Raw genomic sequence first — 12,306 nt, forward strand, 5'->3', positions numbered from 1 at the left:
AACACTCCTGGGAGGAAGAGACATATTAACATGACTCTTATTTTAGATGCCTGATAAACACAAAGGATAGATGGGCCAGGAGATACCAGACAGGCAAAACGGGCAGGTCGTGCCAGTTACTCCGCTCTTCCTGTTGAATATTGCAGGGTCTGTGAGTCAGGGGATGTGTCCCAGGCAATTAGCCGGTGTACTGACGAGTTGGAGGGTGGACAGAAGCGGAGGAGGTGGAGCAGAGGGCAGAACAGGGAGTGTTGCAGAAATACATGAGAGTGTAAAACTGGAGCAGAAAGGGAGGAAGAAGATGAGCCCTGTTGTCTGCACAGCCAGCCAGCCTGCTGTGAAGGCAAACGCTGCAGGATGGAGCTCAGCGGCTCCCCTGGAAGAAGAGGCAGGTGAGCAGGGGACCTGCAGCAGCACATGCAAGGGACATCCCCGAGAGCTGCCCTGCAGAGGAGCAAGGTGGAAGCCAAGGTTGATGCTCTGTCACCAAAAGACCCTCCCTCCCATCTGCACTGCCTGACCTTCAGAGCTATCCGTCTCCAGCGACTTCCCTTCTCCCCTGGAAAAATGCACCACCATTGCAGACAGACGCTGGTGTTCGCTGAAGCAGACCAGGATGGCACTGCACAGCAGTGCACGCAGGGTCTCTTTTGGCTGTTCACCCGGGGAGCTCACCCTGGGGGCGTCTGGCACCCCCAGCAGCTCTTCCTGCAGTGGGAGAGGTCAAGGGGGCAGGTGCACAGCCAGGAACCAGGAAAAAATAACTGTGAGCTGAGCAGCACTAAAATGAATTTTTTTTTAAAGCAACCTGAAAAGTCAAAACAATTTTATTTGGGCCCAAGCAAGAGCTTTCCATTCCAGCTTTGATGAAATTTTATAAATATCATAAAATTAGACTAAAATGGAAGGAAACTCTGACACCACTGCTGAGGCATCCTGGAGGAAAGTATTGAGATAAAGCATTTTAACGTAAAAAAAAAAAAACCTAAAGATTTTGACCTGCTCAGTTTGGCAGGTGAGATCCCCAGAAGAGCTAAAAAAAAATCTAAAGCTGCTTCTTTTTTTTTTTTTTCCCATTTTAAAAAAAAAGATTTTGGCTGAAAAATTCCACTTCTCACAGCTCTCCTGCCTGGTGCAACACAGGGGCATCCTTTAGCCCCTGCCTGAATGGTACGGTGACAGCGAGGGCTGCCTGAAGCCCAGGCACCCTCCACCACCCCCCGCAGGGGTGAGACCCCCCCCGAAGAGCGAAGAGATGGGTGACAGGGTTAGAGGAGCTGCCCGGAGCTGGCACCCAGGCGAGGGGAGCCCATTCCCATGCTCCGCTGCCCACGGGCGCTGCAGGCTGGGGATAGGCAGGCAGCTCTTGAACATGCGGCATGGCAGGGCTGGTGAGCAAACGCTGCAGGATCTGCTGATGGCTGGTCCAGGTCACCCAGGTGTCCACAGCCCTTGTGGGCAGACAGGCTGGTGTTAGCTCTTTGGGCTCAGAGATGCAGCATCGCTCCCTGAGGGCAGCAGCAAGGGTTGGGAGAGGAGAGAGTCACCAGCAGGTGACAGGACAGGGAAGCATGGGCCAGGCTTCTCCAACATCTAAGGCAGACTGGTGTTTGGAGAACCTGCCAAGTCCTCAAGGCTTCTCCATGGCTGATGAATGCTGAGGAGAACCTCCTGGTCCTTCTAGTCCCTTCTGTCACATGTGGCTTCAAGAGCGAACCCAGCCGTGCTGTCAGCACTGCCTCTTCTGCCATTTTGTATCAAACCACCTAATTACAGCACAGTAGTTCTAATTGCAATTATCTCTCCTTATTGCTGCAATTTATTATTGCTGGAGCACGATCATCCTGGCACTACGAATTCATGAAGCAATAACACAACGTGGCCTCTGTGCCCAAGGTCTGAAGACCTAGTGGGAGCAGAGGGACCATTTCTGCTTCCACACCTGGTCCTGGGGGACCTGGGCTGGAGGATGCCACCCATCTGCACCTGCAACAAGCCTGCAGCCTGGGTTGGGCCGGGATGTTATACGCAGAAACCATCATACCCCTAGCTGTGGCCGTGTTTAGCCTCACCTCCTAAACCATGTGGACCAAACACCTTGGCTGTGTGCTCAGGTTCTTGTAATTTCTGACCATGACACCCTTGATCCTGCCTGGAACATAATAAATAGATCGAGCATCTTAATTCTCCCTCTGGAAGGCAATTTCTGTCTGCAGTTTCCTAGTGTCCCATCTGAAACACGGAACCCAGAAAGAAATGCAGCTGCTTTAGCAGTGATTTTGAGAGGGCTGGTATGGGCAGGGAGCCATCTCTCCATTCCTGTTACACATTGCAGGGGAGAGATGTAAGGACTGCCCAGGCACAGCAGCCCTGCTCTCCCTGCAGCATCTCCCCACAGTGCTGATTCCTACTTTTGTCTGAATTTCCAGCTTGAACATCTCCAAACATTGCACCATTTCTTGTGTCCTTTAGTTGAACTCTGTCTTCTCCAGTGTTTACCCAGTAATGCATCGATAGACAGCTGTTGTATCCCCTTCCTTTCCACAGTCCAAACAAGCCTGGCATCCTTGGGATTTACAGGTTGACTCTGCTCCCTTAGGGCTGGCCTTGCTGGGATCTTGAATTTAATGTTTCCTCTACCTTCATCCTTAAATCCTTTTTGAGCTCACTGCATGCCAGGATCCCACTCCCTGGTCCTGTAAAGTGTGACCTGCACTCAGTGCTCCTTGCAGACGGCTGTTAGAAAGGACATCGGCTGCAATGAAACCTCCGTGCCAAGCGATGCAGATCCATCTGTGGAACTGCGCCGTGTTTGCCACTGGGGCTGGCGGGGGACCGGGCCACCTGCCCGCAGCCAGTGTTGCTCCCTGTTCTCTGCGTCTCACCTCCTGGGCTTCTCCAACCTAACTATTTCAGGGGATCACCAGTGGTCTGGGATCTCCAAAGTCAAGCCAAGGTCCTGCTGTTTTCTCAGGAGTTGAGTTCAATTGGGCCAGTCCAATTGCATCATGGAGAGACTCGCCTGCTGTGTCTGAAATTATAGCTGCTAAATTTTTAAACACAGCAGCATATGAAGGCCAAAAACAGATCAGAGGCTCTTCCCACTCGTCTGCCCACAGGTCTGGAAAGACACAGTCCATCTGCATGAGAATCTTACAGCCTCTTCAAGGAGTTTAGCTGGGGATGGCTATGTCTAGTTCTGGGGGGCTCAGTTCAATAAGGCTGGAGAAAAAACCTGCCACGGAGCTGGCTGTGTTTTTGGGGTAGACCTGGCCCCACCTCACACAGACACAGATGCACTTGGTAGAAGAACATGTTTTTCTCTGGTCCCTCTGCATACAGAGACAGATTCCAGTATAATTAGTTCCTGTTCCTCCAAGGGGCCCCGCACCAATCAAGCGCTAATTGAAGGTTTCAGGTCAGCTGCCACTAGCTCAGAGATACCTCGCTATTTCTTCTGCTGCCTTTCCTGCAACAGCCTGGGATCTGATTGCCTCCAGCTCTCCCTGCCTGGAGAGCTTTGCCGCACCAGGGAACCATGCAGACATTCAGCTATGGAGAGAAGACCCGTGGGCATAGGACCTCAACGCCTCGTCTTGCCTTTGCCTCTGCTGAGCCAGTGACAGAGATCAGCTCCTTGCCACTCCAACTCAGAGATGCCAGAGGATGAGAAAGGGAGGGAAGTCACTGAATTTATGGGTGAGACTGCATTCTGCAAGCTGAGCTGAATGCTCTCCCTGCTCCGGGCAGAACTGACCCAAAGTTCAAAACCAAAGTGATGGGCCACAAGGACTCTGTTCACCTGGGTTGGGCTGGGAGCTTGAAGAAATCCGAGGGGTCCTGGAAGTCACTTTTGGGGTTGGAAATCTCCACATGGGGATGTCCAGATTGGACAGTTGGACCAAACATGTCATTTGGGGATGACACCAGAACCCCTGACAAGAAACTCCCCATTTTCAGGGTACCTGGGCTCAGGTATTGGGTCTCTGGGGGCTTGCTGTGTCTGGTGAATGTCCCACATATGAGCATCTGCAGAGCCCAGGGAAAGGCAAGTCCCAGAAAGCATCAGCAGTCAGTGCAGGGGCACTCCTGGAAGAAATGCTGGCCAGATATACAACGGCCCCAGAGCAGCACCGAGTGATGGCTAGACATTGCTTACCGCCTGTTTACACCCTTCATCCCTCCACCAGTCCACCTTGGCTTCCAGGGGCTTTTCTTGTAAGGAGGTAGAGGCACGGGTGTGGGAGAAGGGGGGGTGAGCTGACTCTGCCTGCTCTCCCACCAGAGCCCAGAGCTGCCTCGTGCCTGCGGGAACCTGCTGCATCCCAACTCCTTCCCCACCGCCCGCCCGCCCGCAGGTGGGTTGCCCCCAGCCATGCTTTTTCCCCATGTCCTCTGGCACCTGCACCCTCTGGCTGTGATTCTCTACGTGCCCGATTTGCACACTGCATTCAAGTGAGTGCCGTTTGTGGTTACAGAAGACAAAGCAGCGTTTCGGGCCATGACGACTACCGCAGGGGCCTGCACGCTGTCAGCCTCAGAGGCACACCGGCAGCTCTCCCTCCAGCTCTCTGTGCATGTTCAGCCGGCTGTGGTGTGAGATGGGGCAGCCCAAGCCTGCAGCCCCACGGGGAACACGCCTGCGCCCCGCGGGCACAGCAGTGCTGTCTGGGATGGAGAAAGGAGAGTGGCAGCGGCAGAAAGGGTGGGAACCACGGACCTAATGCAGAGGCACCTTCTGTAGCAAATCATTTAGGGGGATGCTATAGGGCAATAGTATGCCTCAGTGCAAGCAGGAGCACGGCGCTCTGTCCTGCGGGCGAGCCTCATGCTCTGCAGAGGGGCACAAAGTTCCCCATGGTTTACCCGGCCACGTCCCCACCATCCCCACGCTACAACCCAGCCCTCAACTTGAGTCAGACGTCTGTGCCCAGCCTCCTGCTCCCAGGGAGGGGAACGGCCTCAGCTCAAGAGATGCGCCCACCCGTAGGCATGGTGCAGAGGGGATGCGCGCGGGGAGGCTTTTGGAGAGGGAACACCAAAAGGCTGAGCTTAAACTACAGCAGTGGAGTTCACCGGTCTGCATTCAACAGGTGCAGACACTGCTAAGACAAAGGGAAGGCAGCCAGGAGTGCAAAGCAGAGCAGCTTAAAATAGGCCGGCAGTAAAAAAAAAGGAATAACAAGGGCAGAGGCAAGTCAGAGAGACATTCGCTCTGTGACTCACGCTCAACTGAAAAAACAAGACGGGCCAAGGGCCGAGGGGGACCAGCCCTGGAGGAACATGCCTTGGTGAGCACCAGGTGGGCAGCTCCTGTGCACTGGGGCTCGTGCTTGACTGGCTGCTGGGAGAGCTGCTCTGCGGGCGCTGGCTCCCCTTACCCAGGGGCAGCTGGAGAAGACCCCGCAGGGGCCAGGCACTGCCGCCTCCATCAGTACAGCAGGCAATTTGGCCTTAACAAAGCTGAGGGCAGGACGAGGGAAGGATGTCCTCCCAGGAAGCTCCACCAGCCCGGTGCCTGCTCCGTGGGGCAGGCTGCCCAGGCCATGGCCACGCCTGGGGGATGCCAGCCGGAGTCCCCACCGCCCCCGCCACCCACCCTCCGCTGCCCAAGCGATGGCTGGCAGACAGCAGCCCCCGTGCACGCTGCTCCCCACTCCCAGCTGCCCCACGCGCCCATGGGGTGAGCTGCCACCCAGCCCAGCGGCTGCATTGACCCCCAGCGCCCCTGGGGCCAGACAGAGGATGCCGGCAGGACCTGTCCCAGCGTCCGGCAACAGACACCACCCGGCCAGAGCCACACGTACCTGGGGGGTCCACCAAGGCCTCCCGCTCTTCCTCCTCACCGGCCGCAGCCCTCCCGCTCCCCTCGGCAGCTCGGTGGTTGCTACGGAAGGACCGTTGCCAGGAGATGAGGCGCTGGATCCACTGGATCCCTGCGGCGGGCATCCCGCCCAGCCCCACTGGCCGGCGGCAGCAGGGATGGGGCTGGCGGCCACCCCCGTGCTGCCCCGGTGGCAGCCGGCTCACAGGCATCAGGCGAGCACAGCAGCACCGGCCGGTCTGGCAGGAGCCGGCAGCGGTGAGTGCCGCCCCACGCAGAGCGTGCGAACACACGCCGGCAACACCCAGAGGGAGATGGAGATGGAAGCGACCTGCCGCAGGGCCGGCGCGATGCCCAGGGCTCGCCAACCCCCCCCACCCTGTAGCATCGGAGGTCAGGAAAACACTCTGCCCAACTTGGCGATGGTCACGCATGCAGCTGCGTGACACCTTCCTTGCCTAAAGCAGCCCGGGTCTCAGAGCAGCAGCCTTGCAAGGCTGCCTTTTGCAAAGGCTTTGGCATCCCGCCAGACCTCTGTCTTAAGTGATGCCGGAGCTGCCGTGCAGCCCCTCTCCGGGAAAGCACGCTCCTTGTTCTGACCAGAGCCCCTTCTGGGCTGCACCGCTGCGCCCCTGGAAACGGGGCTGTCCTCTTGCTTTGCCCTTGCTGGATGGCCCTGGGAAAAGCCCCAGTACAAGTAACAGGGGGAGCCCAAGGAGAGAGAAGATAACCTGATCCTGCTGGATCCCCCAAGGAGCTGATTTGGGACCCAGATTACCAGAAAGTGCTTTTTTTTTTTCCCCATGAGGTTAGATCTTACCTCTCTGGTCTGGTGCAGCACGGGAGTGCCCCAGCGGGTACTAAGAGGGGAAAGAGAAGGCTAAAAATGAGCAGGGGTGGCTGGACAGCCCTTTCCACAGGCAGCTAGCTACCAGGTGATGAACGCCGTGCCCTAATCTTCTGGCAGCCCAACAAGTTCCTTACCAAAACAGAGTGTGATGAAACCTAAAATCCCAACTAAAGAAAAATCCAAGCAGAAAGGACATCTAACACTGACTGCAAGCAAACAGGCTCCAGACACCCAAGGTCCTTTCGAGGGACCTTTCCCTCTAACAGGTCACTTTTTGGCAGCTTGATCCCATCCTTGCCATTTCCTGATACGAAGCACACGCATCTCCAATGGTGAGCGGGGTGTGCTGCAGCCACGGTCCCCAGCCGCCAGCCAGACCCGCAGGCCCACTGTGACCCCCCTGTGTGCCCTGGTGCAAGGCACAGCCACGGGAAGGGGCTCTGCAGCAGCTCCCCTCTGCTCTCACGCCAGCTGTGTTCCATCTGGAAGGGGACACGGGAAAATGAGAGCCTTTCCCAGAGTGGCCTGTGGTTCAGGGGTCTCCATCAAGGACTTTGGGTGGTTAAAGTCACCCGTTTACTCTGCGCAGCTCAGCACCCTGCTCTGGGTGCCTGTCTGGCAGCAGTGCCTCACGCAAACAGCTCACAACAACCATCTCCTCTTCACAGAGGGGGAAACTGAGGCCCAGCAGCACACCCAGACAGGGCTGCAACTAGGTGTCCGACTTTGCAGCTCTCCCACCGCCCCTGTCTGGTTGAGTAATTCAACTGTTGCCCCAGAAAGCCAGAAAACCGCTTCAGTCTGTTGTACGGCAAGAAACAGAAAAAAGCAAGTCTACCAGAATGCCGATCCTAACACGCTGTTGTGGCGTCCACCACCATGAGGTCTGTGAGCCCCTTGCTGGCTCCCCAGCAGGCCCTGCAGAGCCACGCAGGTCCGCACTTCACGATGGAGCAGAGACGAGAGCAGATCCGGGAGGCTGAGGAAAGCCCAGGTTCTGCAACAGGAAAGGATCCGAGTGCTACCCACACCAGAAGAACAACCTGGAGAGAGGCTACCGGCAGACCTCTGCAGACTGTGGAACCCTTCGTGCTTTGGGAACACCACACTCTGGGACGAGCACCGGTCCCCAGCCCCGGCATGGCAGCCCCACGCTCTCCAGCTGTGGGATGCTCAGGTGGCCCCAGCCCCGCACGCTGCTCTGGTTTGGAGATCGGGGTACAGCCACCCACCAGGTACAGCTGGAGCAGCTCCAGCAGGAAGGCCATCACTCCGGGCTGCAGATGTCCCGAATGCCTCGAAAAGGACCACATCTGACACGGTTGCCCTTCAGCTTTAAAAATCTCATTCTGGGTCATTTATTTCCTTGTTTCTGAGACATAAAACTGGACAGGACAGGTGGGCAGCTGCCCTGGGCTTGTGTGCCCCGCAGACATCTGTGAACAGGGCCAGTGCAGCCACCACCAGCTGACTCCCCGCATGAACATCACGTCTCCCTGTACCACCTCCCCAGGGGTTAACGCCCTGCAAGAGCCGACAAGTCAGCAGCCCGCGGGGAGCCAGGGCAGGCTGACACCACCCCACAGCCACCGCAGGGACCCAGCACCCCGAAAACAGTTCACAAGGACTTTTCTTCCCCGCTGGGTGAAGGAGACCTGGCTGCGCTGCAGCTCGGAGAGCAGGGGTGTGGGATGCAGGAGGGACTGCGGCTGTCCTGCCGTGCACACAGCGCCGTACGGGGCAGTCCGTCCCCAAGCCCTGCAGCGCTGATGACCGCAGCCCCAGGAACAACTCCCTGCCGCAGCCCAGAGCGAGGACACCGTCGCTGTGTAAATCATGGGAGATGTATGTGAGCCCTCCCACCCAGCCTGTCTCAGGAGTTCAGTGAGATGATCCCTCTTTGGGTGCCTGGGCACAGTCTCAGCAGAGCAGCTCTCGTGAACGCTGGACCGTGGCTCTGGTTCATGCTCTCGGGATCGTGGCAGAAGGGCTCGCTGGCAGTGCTGCTACCCAGGGCTCTGCCACCTCTGGCTTTCAGCATCCCGTGCCCATCCCAAGCTCCCAGGGCATCAAGTCCTCAGGAGCTCATTGTGGAGCTATCTCTTCCACGCAGGCAAATCTGCCCCCAGTGTCTGGGGGCTCAGACTTTCCCCCACTGCAGAGCACTTCTGAAATCCCATTTCTTGGATGCAGGACATCTGCTCCTGAGCACAATGCTAGCATGAACCGCATGCCTACAAACCTGGCATTGATCTTTCTGAGCCAGGAGATCAGCCAGGTATTAAGCGAGGCCCTCAGCCAAACCACAGAATGGCTTCAAAAGCTCACAGAATGTAATATTAATGGAGAGCCGCAGAGACAAGCACTCGCTCAGTCCCAAAGAAACGCAGAGACCAAGACAGAAAGGGATTATTGGAAGCAGCCCGGGGCTTCCTGCAAACAGGGCAGGGACAAGACACACTCGCCGAGACAAACTTGAGACACAAACTCCTCACAGGAGAAGGAGACTATAAACCACCAAAGCCCTTTTACCCAAAATTTATAGCAGATGCATCTCAAATCCCCCCCCAACACTTGCCTGCAGAACCGGCATTCACAGCCACAATTTCCACTGCCGCACACCTGCTCTCAGAAGCAAATCCTCAAGTCCTCCTTCCACCACTATCGCTAAAGCACCTCACCTCTTTCCTTCAGAAAAATGAAAAGAAAAAAACCAACCCAACAAAAAGCCAGCAGCAAATACCTTTTTTGCTTGCAAATATTGGTTTGCAAAGCCAAGCCTGCTGCTGCCGCCGGGTGATGGGGTGACTGGCCCGCAGCCTTGAGGCTGGTTCAGCCTGGGCAGGCTCCCATCCCACCCGGGGAGGGTGTGCAGCAGGTGTGGGGCCGTTTTGCCGCACACCAATTCACACCTGAGCCTGCAGGAGCCCCTCGGGGTCCCCGCGGGCTGCACAGCTTCCCCCAGCTCTGAAGGAAGCCAGGAGCCTCTCGGCCAGCCACGGCCGCGCGTGCTGCAGTGCCACTTCACACTTCAGCAGGAAATTGCCAAAGCTTTTCCCCCAGCTCAGAGTTCAGCAGCCAATTTATTCGTTCACAATCACACACAGCACCTGGCCAACTCATGTGAACTTCTCAGCTCGCAGTATCTGGTGTGGGCTTCACATGCTGCAGCTCCAGGAGCCACAGGCTTACGTGAAAACCCAGCTTGCTTTCCTGGATTTTAACTAGCAAAGCTCCGGCCTCCTGATTGCAGCGGTACGACGGCATGCCAAATAGCTTGAAAAATCAAGCAAATAAATCTCAGCATGTGGTGTTTTCAAAATCTTCAATCTCCGGCTTTCTAGAAAGCCAAACGTGACATCTGAGCATCCAACACTGATTGTCCTGGTCTCCCATGTGTGGAAACACGAGGTGTTTCTAAAACCACTTCAGTACCTCTCTGCAGACCTCCTCCTGAAGCCTTACGGAGCGCAGGAAACCTGCGGCCACGGGCTGATCTGTGTCAGTGAGGATGGAGGAAGCCAGGGCTAACAAGGGTGCCTGTGTGACTGATCCCTGGGGGACACAGGCTCCTAGGTGTGCTGGGGGGGCTCAGGCCCCCACACCCTTTCAAGTGTGCTTCTTGCTACTGAGAAAATGGAGGGAGCTACGGGCAAGTTAGGTGGGTCAGCCCTGACCTGAGTGTCCTCAGGGATGGATCCTACTGGGTGATCTTCACCCTGGCCAGCTGTGAGCATGGGCAGCAGTTGCCATCGGCACCCCTCCTTCAGCTCCCCCTCTCATATGCACCCCAGACACTCCTGTCATAGAATCATAGAATGATTAAGGTTGGAAAAGACTTCCAAGATCATCAAGTCCAACCGTCAACCCAGCACCACCATGCCTACTAAACCATGTCCCGCAGTGCCACGGCTACATGTTTTTTGAACACCTCCAGGGATGGCGACTCCACCACCTCTCTGGGCAGCCTGTTGCAATGCTTGACCACTCTTTCGGGGAAGAAATTCTTCCTAATATCCAATCTAAACCTCCCCTGGTGCAACTCGAGGCCATTTCCTCTTGTCCTATTGCTTGTTCCTTGGGAGAAGAGACCGACCCCCACCTGGCTATAACCTCCTTTCAGGTAGTTGTAGAGAGTGATCAGGTCTCCCCTCAGCCTCCTCTTCAGTGATAGGAAGCCCCTGTTCGAGTTATACATAATATATTATTCTGCCACACATAATTTATCTTCTGACATACGCTACTGTAGCCTCTCCCAAAGCCCAGTCACTCTCGAGTAGCGTTGGTAAGACATTATGCTAGGTTATCTGGGTTACGGGATTGCGTCTCCCCTTCCAAGCATGCACGTGCACACACACATGTGCCAACACACACACATCCACGTGTGCAGGTGCTGACGTGATTCCCCAGGCTGTGACACGACAAGCCAGAGGCGCTGAAAGGACCCGAGAGAAGCAAGAGCAAAGAAGAGAGACTTGGACAGGCTGGAGAGCTGGGCAGAGAGGAACCAAATGAAGTTCAACAAGGGCAAGTGTAGGGTCCTGCACCCAGGGAGGAATAACCCCAGGCACCAGTACAGGGTGGGGGTGACCTGCTGGGAAGCAGCGCTGCAGAGAAGGACCTGGCAGTCCTGGTGGACACCAAGCTCTCCATGACCAGCAGTGTGCCCTCGTGGCCAAGGCGGCCAATGGTGTCCTGGGGTGCATTGAGAAGAGCGTGGCCAGCAGGTCGAGGGAGGTTCTCCTCGCCCTCTGCCCTGCCCTGGTGAGGCCACATCTGGAGTTGTGTGTCCAGTGCTGGGCTCCCCAGTTCAAGACAGACAGGGAACTAATGGACAGAGTCCATCAGAGGGCTGCAAGGATGGTGAGGGGCCTGGAGCATCTCTCGTATGAGGAAAGGCTGAGAGAGCTGGGGCTGGTTAGCCTGGAGAAGAGAAGCCTGAGAGGGGATCTGATCAACGCTTATCAATATCTAAAGGGTGGGTGTCTAGAGGAAGGGGCCAGACCCTTCTCAGTGGTGCCCAGTGACAGGACAAGGGGCAACGGGCACAAACTGGAACACGGGAAGTTCCATCTGAACACGAGGAAAAACTTCTTCCGTCTGAGGGTGACCGAGCCCTGGGACAGGCTGCCCAGAGAGGTTGTGGAGTCTCCTTCTCTGGAGAGATTCCAAACCTGCCTGGACACGATCCTGTGCGACCTGCTCTGGGTGATCCTGCTTTGGCAGGGGGCTGGACTAGATGGTCTCCAGAGGTCCCTTCCAACCTTGACCAATCTGTGAATCTGTGAATCTGTATGAGGGAAACAAATCCATTGAGAAGACCCCAGGAGTGCTCAGGTGACAGCAGCATGCTGGGGACAAACAGGATTGCAGAGCCCCTGAAGGAAGAGCTCCCTGGGATCTTCTAAGTCCTTCTCCATCTCCAGCACTCTCCTCACACCCGCCAACGGCCTCTGGAGGCTGGTGTGTGGTGATGTGGGCTGCTTTCGTGAACCTCACCCAGGTCGGTAGGTTAGCTGCTTTTCTGACCTTGGCACCAGCCTTGCGCCAGCATCGCCGGTGTCCTGTGTGCTGTTCCGTGTGGCCTCTGTGCACCCTGCCCAGGGGAAGGGACAGTCCCTCCCCACCAGAG

The 12,306-nt window shown here is 56.4% G+C and overlaps 1 protein-coding gene across 10 annotated transcripts in view; it reads right to left on the reverse strand.

The window, feature by feature from the left end:
* DLGAP4 (DLG associated protein 4) overlaps positions 1–12,306 on the reverse strand; it is a 178,535-nt gene that overhangs the window by 98,754 nt on the left and 67,475 nt on the right. For 2 of the 10 annotated variants that reach the window (XM_054845796.1, XM_054845798.1), the window contains exon 1: positions 5,808–5,952. The exons of the other annotated variants lie outside the window; for them this stretch is intronic. The gene's annotated coding sequence lies outside the window, so the exon portion shown is untranslated. Of the gene's footprint in view, positions 1–5,807; positions 5,953–12,306 lie in introns of those variants that run through there. 10 annotated transcript variants of the gene reach the window in all.

The sequence above is a fragment of the Grus americana genome, chromosome 17 (genome assembly GCF_028858705.1).
Source record: "Grus americana isolate bGruAme1 chromosome 17, bGruAme1.mat, whole genome shotgun sequence".
NCBI classification, from domain to species: Eukaryota; Metazoa; Chordata; class Aves; order Gruiformes; family Gruidae; genus Grus; species Grus americana.